Raw genomic sequence first — 11,506 nt, forward strand, 5'->3', positions numbered from 1 at the left:
GTGAAGGAGGAGGGAGGAGGGATGGGGTGCCAGGTGAGGGAGGAGGGAGGAGGGAGGAGGGATGGGGTGCCAGGTGGGGGAGAAGGGAGGAGGGATGGGGTGCCAGGTAGGGGAGGGAGGAGGGATGGGGTGCCAGGTGGGGGAGGGAGGAGGGATGGGGTGCCAGGTGGGGGAGAAGGGAGGAGGGATGGGGTGCCAGGTGGGGGAGGGAGGAGGGATGGGGTGCCAGGCGGGGAGGAGGGAGGAGGGATGGGGTGCCAGGTGGGGAGGAGGGAGGAGGGATGGGGTGCCAGGTGGGGAGGAGGGAGGAGGGATGGGGTGCCAGGCAGGGGAGGGAGGAGGGATGGGGTGCCAGGTGGGGGAGGAGGGAGCAGGGATGGGGTGCCAGGCAGGGGAGGGAGGAGGGATGGGGTGCCAGGCGGGGGAGGGAGGAGGGATGGGGTGCCAGGTGGGGGAGGGAGGAGGGATGGGGTGCCAGGTGGGGGAGGAGGGAGGAGGGATGGGGTGCCAGGCGGGGAGGAGGGAGGAGGGATGGGGTGCCAGGCAGGGGAGGGAGGAGGGATGGGGTGCCAGGCAGGGGAGGGAGGAGGGATGGGGTGCCAGGCAGGGGAGGGAGGAGGGATGGGGTGCCAGGCAGGGGAGGGAGGAGGGATGGGGTGCCAGGCAGGGGAGGGAGGAGGGATGGGGTGCCAGGTGGGGGAGGAGGGAGGAGGGATGGGGTGCCAGGCGGGGAGGGAGGAGGGATGGGGTGTCAGGCAGGGGAGGGAGGAGGGATGGGGTGCCAGGTGGGGGAGGAGGGAGGAGGGATGGGGTGCCAGGCGGGGAGCAGGGATAGCGTGCCAGGCGGGGAGGAGGGAGCAGGGATGGGGTGCCGGCAGAGGCGCGGCGGGCCGGCGGGCGGGAAGGCGGCCGGCGGTCGCTCACCTGCTCGGACCGGCCCGGAGGCGGCCGCCCGCCCGCTCCTCGGTGCTCGTCGGCCGGCGCAGGCGCCGCCGCAGCCCCGGCGAGCGGGGGAGGCGCAGGGAGCGTCTGCAAAGAGCGAGCCGCCCGCACCGAGTTAGGGATCGGAGCGGAAGCGCCGCCGGCTCGCCCGTCCGCGCCGCGCGCCCCGCGGGCCTGGCGGACCCGCCCCCCGCGGCCCTCCCGCCCCGCCCTGCGGGGCCGCGCGTGGCGCTTCGCTGCTCTGCCCACGCGCTGCTCGGGGCGCCGCGGGGCGCACACAGGTGTGCACACGGCGCCCCTCCGCGCTCACACCCACCGACGGGCACACCCGGCCTCGAGGCCTGGCGCCCTCGCCCCCACGACGCCCCCGGCCCCTGGGCTGTGCGCCCCCCCATGACGCCCCCACCCCGCCCCAGGACTGTGCGCCCCCCCCAGGACGCCCCCTCCCCGCCCCAGGACTGTGCACCCACCCATGATGCCCCCCCTGCCCCTGGGCCATGCACCCCCCCCATGGCGCTCCCCCCACCCCGCCCCTGGGCTGTGCGCCCTCCCATAACGCCCCCCCAGCTCCTGGAGACCTGGCACCTCCCCCATGACGCCCCCCCCACCGCCCCTGGGCTGTGCAGGACACCTTCCCAGGGATGGAGGTCTCCAGCGAACCTCTGAAGGAGCCCCTTCCCATCCTAGGGCCACTTCTTGCGGTCCCCACTCAAACCCTCAGAACCTGGCTGTCACCGGCCTCAACCCCAGCCTTCAGAGTCCAAGATCAGACCAAGACCAGAGAGAGCGAGCAGCCCACTTGGAGAGGCAGCGGCAGGCGAGTGTAAGCCCCCTAGCACCGGGCCAGGAGGTCCGTCCGCCCCAGGAAGAGGCAGGAGATCAGGGAGCTTAGGTACAGGCAGAGGCCAAGGTTGTATGCTGCCCACAAGACCCCCCCTCCCATTCCTACCCCCCCCCCACACACACACAGCAGAGGTCTAACAAGCCTGCTCCCTCTGTAAGCATTTAAGGTTCTGACATGTGTGGACACAAACTTGCAGCTTTTCCATCCACTGTCTTATTTTTATTTTTGCCAGTTCTGGGGCTTGAACTCAGGGCCTGGGCACTGCCCCTGAGCTTCTTTTGCTCAAGGCTAGCCCTCTACCACTTGAGCCACAATGCCACTTCCAGCCTTTTCTGTGTATGTGGTACTTAGCAATTGTACCCAGGGCTTCATGCATGCTAGGCAAGCACCATACCGCTAAGCCACATTCCCAGCCCCACTATTGTGTTTTTAGTTGCTATGTTTTATCATTGTGTGTGTGTGTGTGTGTGTGTGTGTGTGTGTGTGTGTGTGTGTGTGTGCGTGTACGCCAGTCCTAGAGCTTGAACTCAGGATCTGGGCACTGTTACTGACATTTTTGCTCAAGGATAGCACTCTACCACTTGAGCCATAGCTCCACTTCCACTTCTGGCTTTTTTGGTGCCTAATTGGAGGTAAGATTCTCATGCACTTTCCTGTCTGGGCAAGTTTGAGCTAAGATCTTCAGATCTCAGCCTCCTGTGTAGGTAGGATTACAGGCGTAAGTCACCAGATCCTGGCTCAGGAACTTCTTTTTTTTTTTTTTTTTTTTTGGTGTTTGTGGGGTTTGAACTCTGGGCTTGGGCGCTTGTCCCTCAGATCTTCAGCTCAAGGCGAGCGCTCTACCACTTGAGCTACAGCGCCACTTCCGGTTTTCTAGTGGTTTATTGGAGATAGGAGTCTCACGGTCTCTCCTGCCTGGGCTGGCTTTGAACCACGATCCTCAGATCTCAGCCTCCTGAGTAGCTAGGATTACAGGCGTGAGCCACCGGCGCCCAGCTCAGGAACTTCTTATGCCTGGGCTGGCCTTGAACCATGACACCTTGACTTCCAACTCTGAAGTAGCTAAAATTATAGGCTTGAGTCACCGCTCCCAGCTAGGTAGCTCATTTCTTTTTAGTCCTGAATGGTTCCATTGTATAGATCTACCACAGTAATAATTATCTTTTAATAAATGTTTGCTTGCTTATTTTTCTATGTAATTATCATCAAGACAGCTCCAAACTCTTGGCTGACTCTTAAACTCCTCTCAGAGTATTTGGCTTCAACAGTCTGTTCCGAGGCCTTCTGGTTGTCCTGTCTTGGAGGGTCTCTTTGTAATAATCTTGGGAATTTCTTTCACTTCTCTTCTGTTCATTTATTCATCCTTGTGGGCATTATCTCTTTTTTTCTATTTTTTTTTTTTTGTCAGTTATGGGTCTTGAACTCTGGGCCTTGGCTCTTCAGCTCAAGGCTAGCGCTCTACCACTTGAGCCACAGTGCCACTTCTGGTTTTCTGGTGGTTAATTGGTGAGAAGAGTCTCACGGACTTTCCTGCCCAGGCAGGCTTTGAACCGTGATCCTCAGATCTCAGACTCCTCAGTAGCTAGGATTACAGTTGTGAGCCCTAGGCACCCGGCTTGAGCATTAACTTATACATTGGAATTCAATGTTAGGCACAAGGAACCAGCGTTTCTGCCCCCTTGGAATTTATCACCAAGTGGGAGAGACAGACAAACCAATAAGGAGAGTATATGGGTGTTTATTCCAGCTCTGCAAAACTGGTGCTAAACTCAACATTCAATCAGTACAGTCTGCCACATTAACTACTAAAGAAAAATCACAGGATCCCATCAACAAATGCAGGAGACCTTCAACAATTTCCAACAACAATAACAAAAATGCTCAGAAAGAAACAGGGAGAGAGGGAGCTTCCTCAACCCCACAAAGGTGTCTGTGTGTCACCTTGAGCTGACATCACAATTGTAACAGAAGGAAGATTTTTCCTCTAAGATCAGGAAAGGGCATGAATGTCTATTTACAATACTTTTATTCCGTTTGCTGCTAGAAGTTGCAGCCAATGCAATAAGGCAAGAAAAGGAAACAAAAGGCACAGAGACCATGAAGAAGAAGTAAAGGGGTATGTATTCGACACCATGATTATCTACAAAGCACAGTTCAGTAGGGCCAGGCATGGGTGGCTTAGACCTGTAATTCTAGCTACTTAGGAGGGGAAATCGGAAGCCTCATGGCTCTAGGAAAGCCTGGGCAAAAGTAACGTTCGCAGCATAAAAAACTGAATGTCAGCCGGGTGCCAGTAGCTCATGCCTATAATCCTAGCCTCTCAGGAGCCTGAGATCTGAGGATAATGGTTCAAAGCCAGCCCAGGCAGGAAAAGTCTGTGAGACTCTTATCTCCAATAAACCACCAGAAACCTGAAAGTGGTGCTGTGGCTCAAGTGGTAGAGCACTTGCCTTGGACTGAAGAGCTGAGGGACAGAGCCCAAGCCCAGAGTTCAAGCCCCATGACGACAAAAACAAAACAAAACAAAAATCCAAAACTGAATGTGGTGGCTTAAACCATATATATATATATATATATATATATATATATATATATATATATATATATATATATACACACACACATATATATATATATGTATATATATTATGTGTAAATATACATATATACATATATTTATGACTGTCCTGGTCAAAAAGTGACACCCTATCTCAAAAATAATCAGAGCAAAAAAGGCAGGAGACATGGATCAAGTGGTACAGTACTGGCACTGTGAGTGTGAAGCCTGGTGAACCCTAGTGCTGAAAACAAGAAAGGAAGAGGAAAAGGAAATCCCAAGAAGTTTACAAAAATCTTCTTACAACTAATTTAGGAAAGGGTTATAAGAGGATACAAAGGCCAGGCACTGCTGACTCACACCTGTAATCCTCCAGAGTAGGCTGAGATCTGAGGATCGAGGTATGAAGCCAGCCTGAGCTGGTTTCCAAAAGCTGGGAATGAAGCTGTGGCTCAAGTGGTAGGGTACAAGGCTTGAGCAAAGGCATCTCAGAGACAGTGTCCAGGCCCTGGCTGTAAGCCCCACGAGCAGTTCAAACAAACAAAAAAGAATATAAAAATTCCTTGTATTTCTACATCTTAGCAGAATTTTGTGAATTTTGGTGACTTAGTGGACACTGAATCAAAAATGTAATTCCATGTGCAACTCTCGGTAAAATGGAAATACTTGGTGTAAGTCTAACAAAACGAGTGCAGGATGCAGCAGTAATGAAAGGTGAAGAAACATGAGCAGAGAGACAGAGCAAGCTAGCGGGGAAAAGGATTTCATGTCGCAAACATATTCATCCTCCAAAAACGCGTGCACAGGGTTAAGCCAATTCTCATAAAAATCCCCATGTTTTTGTAGGAAAAAAAGAGAGAAAAAACTATTCTAAACTCGATATGAAAAACAGTGCCAAAGAAATGTGTGTGTGTGTGTGTGTGTGTGTGTGTGTGTGTCCTGGGGCTTGAACTCAAGGCCTAGATGCTGTCCCTGAGCTCTTTCTGCTCAAGGTTAACATTCTACCACTTGAACCATAGCTCCACTTCTAGCATTTTGGTGGTTAATTAAACATAAGAATCACACCAATTTTTCTGCTTAGAAATGGCTTTGAACCATGATCCTCATATCTCAGCCTCCTGAGTAGCTAGGATTACAAGTGTGAGCCACCAGTGCCTGGCTTGGACTTTTTTTTTTTTATTGGTCATGGGGCCTGAACTTTGGGCCTGGGCGCTGTCCCTCAGCTCTTCAGCTCAAGGCTAATGCTCTACCACTTGAGTCTCAGCACCACTTCCGACTTTTTCTGCTTATGTGGTACTGAGGAATCGAACCCAGGGCCCCATGCATGTGAGGCAAGCACTCTACCAATAAGCAACCTTCTTAGCCCCATATTTTTGAAGCAGAAGAAAGAAGCAAGCTAGGCAGCGGTGACTCATGCCTGTAATCCTAGCTACTCAGGAGGCTGAGATCTGAGGATCATGGTTCAAAGCCAGCCCAGGAAGGAAAGTCCATGAGACTCTTATCTCCAATTAACCACCAGAAAATTGGAAGTGGCACTCTGGCTCAAGTTGAAGAGCACCTAGGCCCAGAGTTCAAGACCCATGACCAACAGAAAGAAAGAAAGAAAGAAAGAAAGAAAGAAAGAAAGAAAGAAAGAAAGAAAGAAAGAAAGAAAGAAAGAAAGAAAGAAAGAAAGAAAGAAAGAAAGAAAGAAAGAGAGAAAGAAAGAGAGAAAGAAAGAGAGAGAGAGAGAAAGAAAGAGAGAAAGAGAGAGAGAGAGAGAAAGAAAGAGAGAGAGAGAGAAAGAAAGAGAGAGAGAGAGAAAGAAAGAGAGAGAGAGAAAGGAAAAGGAAGGAAGCAAGCAACAGTAGTTACCAAAGTCTAAGCTAAAGCTTAATGTACAGCTACAGCCATCAAGATCATGTGTCATTGGCAGAGGGACAGACACACAGATGAATGGGACAGAACAGAAAACCCAGAAATAGGCCCAAGCAGATACGCCAAACTGAGTTTTGACAAAGGTCCAGAAGCAATTCAGTGGAAGGAAGATGACCTTTCAGCAGTCAGAGCTGAAACAACCAGACATACACAGGAAACACAGAACTCCACCAAACTCATCTCATTAAAAAAAAAGAGGCTGAGAATGGAGACAAACTTAAGTGGATAAGCTAAAACCATGAAACATGGAGACACATTTCACACAAGAGATTTTCATCTTTGGAGAGTTCCTAGACTTGGCTGTGTGCTGGCGGCTCAGGCCTGGACTGAGCCACTTGGACACTGAGAATGGGGGCATTGTGGTTGGAAGGTAACCCAGGCAGAAGGGTTATTTATTTATTTTTGGTTGGTCGTGGGTCTTGAACTCTGGGCCTGGGAACTGTCCCTCAGCTCTTCAGCTCATGGTTAGCACTTTACCACTTGAGCCACAGCGCCACTTCCAGGTTTCTGAGTGGTTTATTGGAGATGAGTCTCATGGATTTTTCTGCCTGGGCTGGCTTTGAACTACGATCCTCAGATCTCAGCCTCTTGAGTGGTTAGGATTACAGGCAGGAGCCAGAAAGGTTATTGAGACCCACTTCTTAACCCATAGCTGGGTGAAGTGGCACATACCAGTCATCCTGAGGTATGTGGGAGGCTAAGATCGGGAGGATCAAGGTTGTAGGCCAGCCCAGGGAGAAGTCCAAGAGACTACTACCCTACAGAAGGGTAGCTGGACCTGTTGGCACAAGCCCATGATCACACTGTGACAGGGTCTTAAGGAAGGTGAATCAAAGCTCAGACACACGTTTGATGAGATGTGAGACCCTGTCCTAAAAAGCAATGAGTGAAGGCCAACTGCCAGTAGCTTCCGCCTGTCATCCCAGCTACTCAGGAGGCTGAGATCCGAGGATGGCTGTTCAAAGCCAGCCTGGGCAGGAAAGTCTGTGAGACTCTGATCTCCAGTGAACCACCAGAAAACCGGAAGTGGTGCTGTGGCTCAAGTGGTAGAGCGCTCGCCTTGAGCTGAAGAGCTGAGGGACAGCGCCCAGGCCCAGAGTTCAAGCCCCACAACCGACAAAAAAAAAGGTAAGGAAAAGAAAGGAAAGGAAAGGAGCAAAGGTGGGAGCGGACTCTGGACCGGCGAGGTCCATGGAGCTGGGAAGGCAGCTAGGCATGGGCAGTGCGCATGGGCAGTGGCCATGAGTCGCACCTGGCCAAGCTGCACTGTCAGCTGCTGGTACGGTGGAGACGGGTGGAGACGTGGAAAGGCAGCTCGGCATGCAGCTCGGCGCACACACTGCTGGAGATGCAAATGGTACAGCACTTGGAGGAAGAACTTGGCAGTGCCTTAGAACACACGTTTGAACCCAGCGTCTGCAATCCTGGGCTTTTATCCCAGGGTAATGAAATCTCACATTCAAGCAAAAACCTGTAGCTGGGTGTCCACTGCGGCTTTGGTTACGATAGCCCCGGACATTTACCATCCCCACCCCCTTCAGTGGCTGGATGCTGTACACCCACAGCGTGGAACATTACTCAGCAGTTAAAAGGGATGTGTTCTCAACGCACACGACCCCAGGGGGGAAATCTCAAAATCATCAATAGATTATTTTAGTCTTGGGAGTTAATTGAAAGTGTGGGGGGAAAAAAGCCAATCTCAAAATGCTCCACACTGCACATTTCCATTTATATAACATGGCAAATTTATAGAGATGGAGAACAGGTTATTGTGTGCCAGGACGGGGAGGGGAGAAGAAGGGAGATGGGTAATGGAAAAGTCTAGAATTTGCACTGTGGATCTAGGCTCATCACAGTGCCTGAAGACTGGGCCACACCTGTGACCAGAACCTGTAAATATTACCTGTGAGCTACAAGAGAAGTCTGTCCTGGAGCGTCAGAGTGGACCCCAAGTGCCATCACAAGAACCACAGTGAAAGGAGCCTGGCGGAGCAGTGGCTCACGCCTGCCATCCCGGCTACCCAGGAGGACTGCAGCTGGAGGCGAGCCTGTGTATACTTATTGGGACCCCATCTCAGTACGTCAGCTGGGTGTGGTGATGTGCCTGGCACCCAAGCTACCCAGGGTTCTTGTTTTCTACACAGATTATTCTGACACAGGGTCTTGCTTCCTGCCCGGGCATGGGCCTGGACCAAATCCTCCTAAGTCTTGCTTCCCATCACAGCTGGGATGACAGGCAGGAGCTGCCACACCCAGCCTCTTTCCATTGAGATGAGTCTTGAACTGCTGGGATCCTCAAGATCTCAGCTTCCCAAAGCAGAGGCGTGAGCCACCGGGACTGGAAAAACAGAACAAAACCCCACAACACAACAAAGCAAAACTCCTCTGGGGTGAAGAGATTTGAGGGGCCCCTTTCGGCTTGCTGAGCAGGTGGAGGTACTGGCAAACATGGGGTCCCCCCCCATGCCCCTGGTCACGTGCATCTCTTCACCAGGCTGTTCATCTGTACCCTTCTATTTATTGTTTAAATTGTGAGATAGGATTTCACTATGGACTCTGGCTGGCCTCGAACTCACCGTCCTCCGGCCTCATCCTCCATGGTATCAGGATGACGGCTCCGTTGGCATGCTTGTTCACACAAGGGTGTATGGAAGGAGGTACTTCTCCAAGTTGTTGTTGTTGTTGTTATTATTACTACTACCAGTCCTGGGGCCTGAACTCTGGGCCTGGGTGCTGTCCCTCAGCTCTTCAGCTCAAGGCTAGCGCTCTACCACTTGAGCCACAGTGCCACTTCTGGCTTTTTCTGTGTATGTGGTACTGAGGAATCGAACCCAGGGCTTCATGCATGCTAGGCAAGCACTCTACCACTGAGCATTCCCCCGGGTTCTGTGAGCCCTTCTAGAGAAGGACCAAGGCCAAAGAGTGAAGATTCAGGCACCCTGACTTAGAGTTGTCAGGGGGTACAGAGGTGGCTGGGGGGTTGTGGCGAGCATCTGAAGCCGGGCTGAGCGCTTAGCCCGTGGAGTTTCATTCCTGTCCAGCCCCGGGGGTGTTCTGAGCTGAACCCCGCCCCCCACATTCACCGTGCTGGGGCCGGGTGAGCGCCTGTGTGTGTGTGAGGCAAAGCATTTTTCCCAGTCAAATAACCAGAGAGTTCTTTGGTGAATGAGGGAGGGCATTCCTGCTTTGTTGACTCTTCTGTACCCCCAAAACCATTGTTGCCAGTCTTCTTCCTTCCAGTCCCCCCGCCCCCAGCCTATGCCCAGGCTCATCTGACAGCAGTGCACTGCAGGTCCCTCGGGGGACTGTCGCGGAGGACCTGCGAGGTCTCTGGGGACCCGGCTTCTGGGATCCAGCCCAGCCCTGCGGGACTCTGTCCATCCGCTTTTGACAGGCTGCCCAGCCCTCCCCTTCCCAAACGGACCGGGCTGTAAGTGGCAATGGGCAGCGTCAGGCAAGCGGCCGCTGTGGGCGCTGTGGTGGGAGAACTCCCAGGCCACAGCCTTTTGCCATCATGGCTTCCTTGGTTGGAGCGGAGGCTGTGTGGTTACCATGACAACAAATGGGGCATCCTGCAAATCTTCAGAGTGGTGCTGCCAGAAGCCGGGCCTTGGGGAGCGGGAGGGCGGCAGCTCCGAGGCTGCAGGAGTGGGCAGGGACTGCTCTGGTCTCTGGGCAGCGAAGCGCTGGGTCTCAGTGTTGGTGTTTGCACCTGTTCGAATCCCGGTGATTGTCCAGAGAAAGTACTGAGAAAGGCTTGGAGGGGGGGCCTCTGTTCCCCGGGTGTCCGCGTGTCTGCACATGGCCCCTGTGCTGAAGTTCATCCACAGACATTTGTTTGTCCATTGTGAGATTTGAACTCAGGGCCTTTTGCTCAAGGCTAGCTAGTGGTCTACCACTTTGAGCCACAGCACCACTTCCAGTTTTCTGGCGTTTAATTGGAGAGACGAGTCTCACTGACTTTCCTGCCTGGGCTGGCTTGGAGCCACGATCCTCAGACCTCCGACTCCTGAGCAGCTAAGCCTACAGGCATGAGCCACTGGTGGCCAGCCATCCACAGACTCCCCCGCCCTTCCCGCCAGCTGCCTTCTGGTCTTAATCCAAGTTTCTGATCAGCCAGGCAATCTGGTACCCACAGGCCCCTGACGCGTGGGTCTCCAGATCCAGAGCCATCTTGCCCCCTGAGCAAGGGGGTGTGGATGTGGCAGATCTGTCAGAATATGTCCAATGCCTGCAACAATGGGCTAGTCCTAAGCAGAACCCAGTGCCAAGGGCACACACCTCCATTGTGTGTGTGTGTGTGTGTGTGTGTGTGTGTGTAACCCATGTATAAATGGCCACTTGTCCTCATCTCCCCTCCTCCCACCTCTCTGTCTCTCTCCTTGGTGTCAGTCCTGGGACTTGAACTCAGGGCCTGGGCACTGTCCTTGAGCTTTTTTGCTCAAAGCTGGTGCTCTACCACTGGGGCCACAGCTCTGCTTCTGGTGTTTTGCTTGGTTCGTTGGACATAAGAATCTTGTGGACTTTTCTTCCTCTGACTGGCTTTGATCTCAGACTCCTGAGTAGCTAGAATACAGAATTTCATGAGTCACTGGCATCTGGCTGCTCCTCATCTCTTAAGTTGAGGCCTGGGTGTGAGCTGAGAGGGAGGGAGGGAAGCCATGGAGTGGGTGCCATTAGCTTGCACGCTTGCTTGAGTTTTTTTTCTTACCAGTGCAATTTTCGTCTCTTTGTTCCCCTCCTTTTTGTGCAAGGGTTAGGAGTCAGAGCCTCACACTGGCCAGGCAGAGGTTCTACCACCAACCCATGGCTCCTGCCCCTTTTTGCACTGGTTATTTTTGAGATCGATAGGGTGTTAGTTTTTTTGCCCAACACAAACTTCCTACTTTGCACTCTGCTGTAACTGAGATGACAGGTGTGTGCTACCATGCCCAGCTCCTTCCATCGAGCTGGAGTTGATAGAACTTGTTTGCCCAGACTGCAATCCTCCTGGTCTCAGCCTCCCACATAACTGGAATAGCAGACGTGTACACTACATCCAGCTATTGGTTGAGATGGAGTCTCACCCAGTGTGTTTGCCCCGGCTGGCCTGGTGAGTAGATAGGATTACAGGGGTGAGCGACCGGCTCCTGGAGGATACAGTTTTCTTTTGTTGGTGTTATGCTGTACAGCTTGTGAGTCAGTCGGTCGGGCACAGGGCTTGACAGGCACGGGCACTTACTATTTTCCTTTTGCCAGTACTGGAG

At 53.0% G+C, this 11,506-nt stretch overlaps 1 protein-coding gene across 1 annotated transcript in view; it reads right to left on the reverse strand.

Moving 5' to 3' along the window:
• Smarcd3 (SWI/SNF related BAF chromatin remodeling complex subunit D3) overlaps positions 1–995 on the reverse strand; it is a 32,282-nt gene extending 31,287 nt beyond the window's left edge. The window contains exon 1 of the mRNA XM_069997108.1: positions 925–995. The gene's annotated coding sequence lies outside the window, so the exon portion shown is untranslated. The remainder of the gene's footprint in view (positions 1–924) is intronic.
• Between the last annotated feature and the right edge of the window lie 10,511 nt (positions 996–11,506).

The sequence above is a fragment of the Dipodomys merriami genome, unplaced genomic scaffold (genome assembly GCF_024711535.1).
Source record: "Dipodomys merriami isolate MVZ:Mamm:240054 unplaced genomic scaffold, mDipMer1.0.p SCAF_5, whole genome shotgun sequence".
In the NCBI taxonomy this organism is placed as follows: domain Eukaryota; kingdom Metazoa; phylum Chordata; class Mammalia; order Rodentia; family Heteromyidae; genus Dipodomys; species Dipodomys merriami.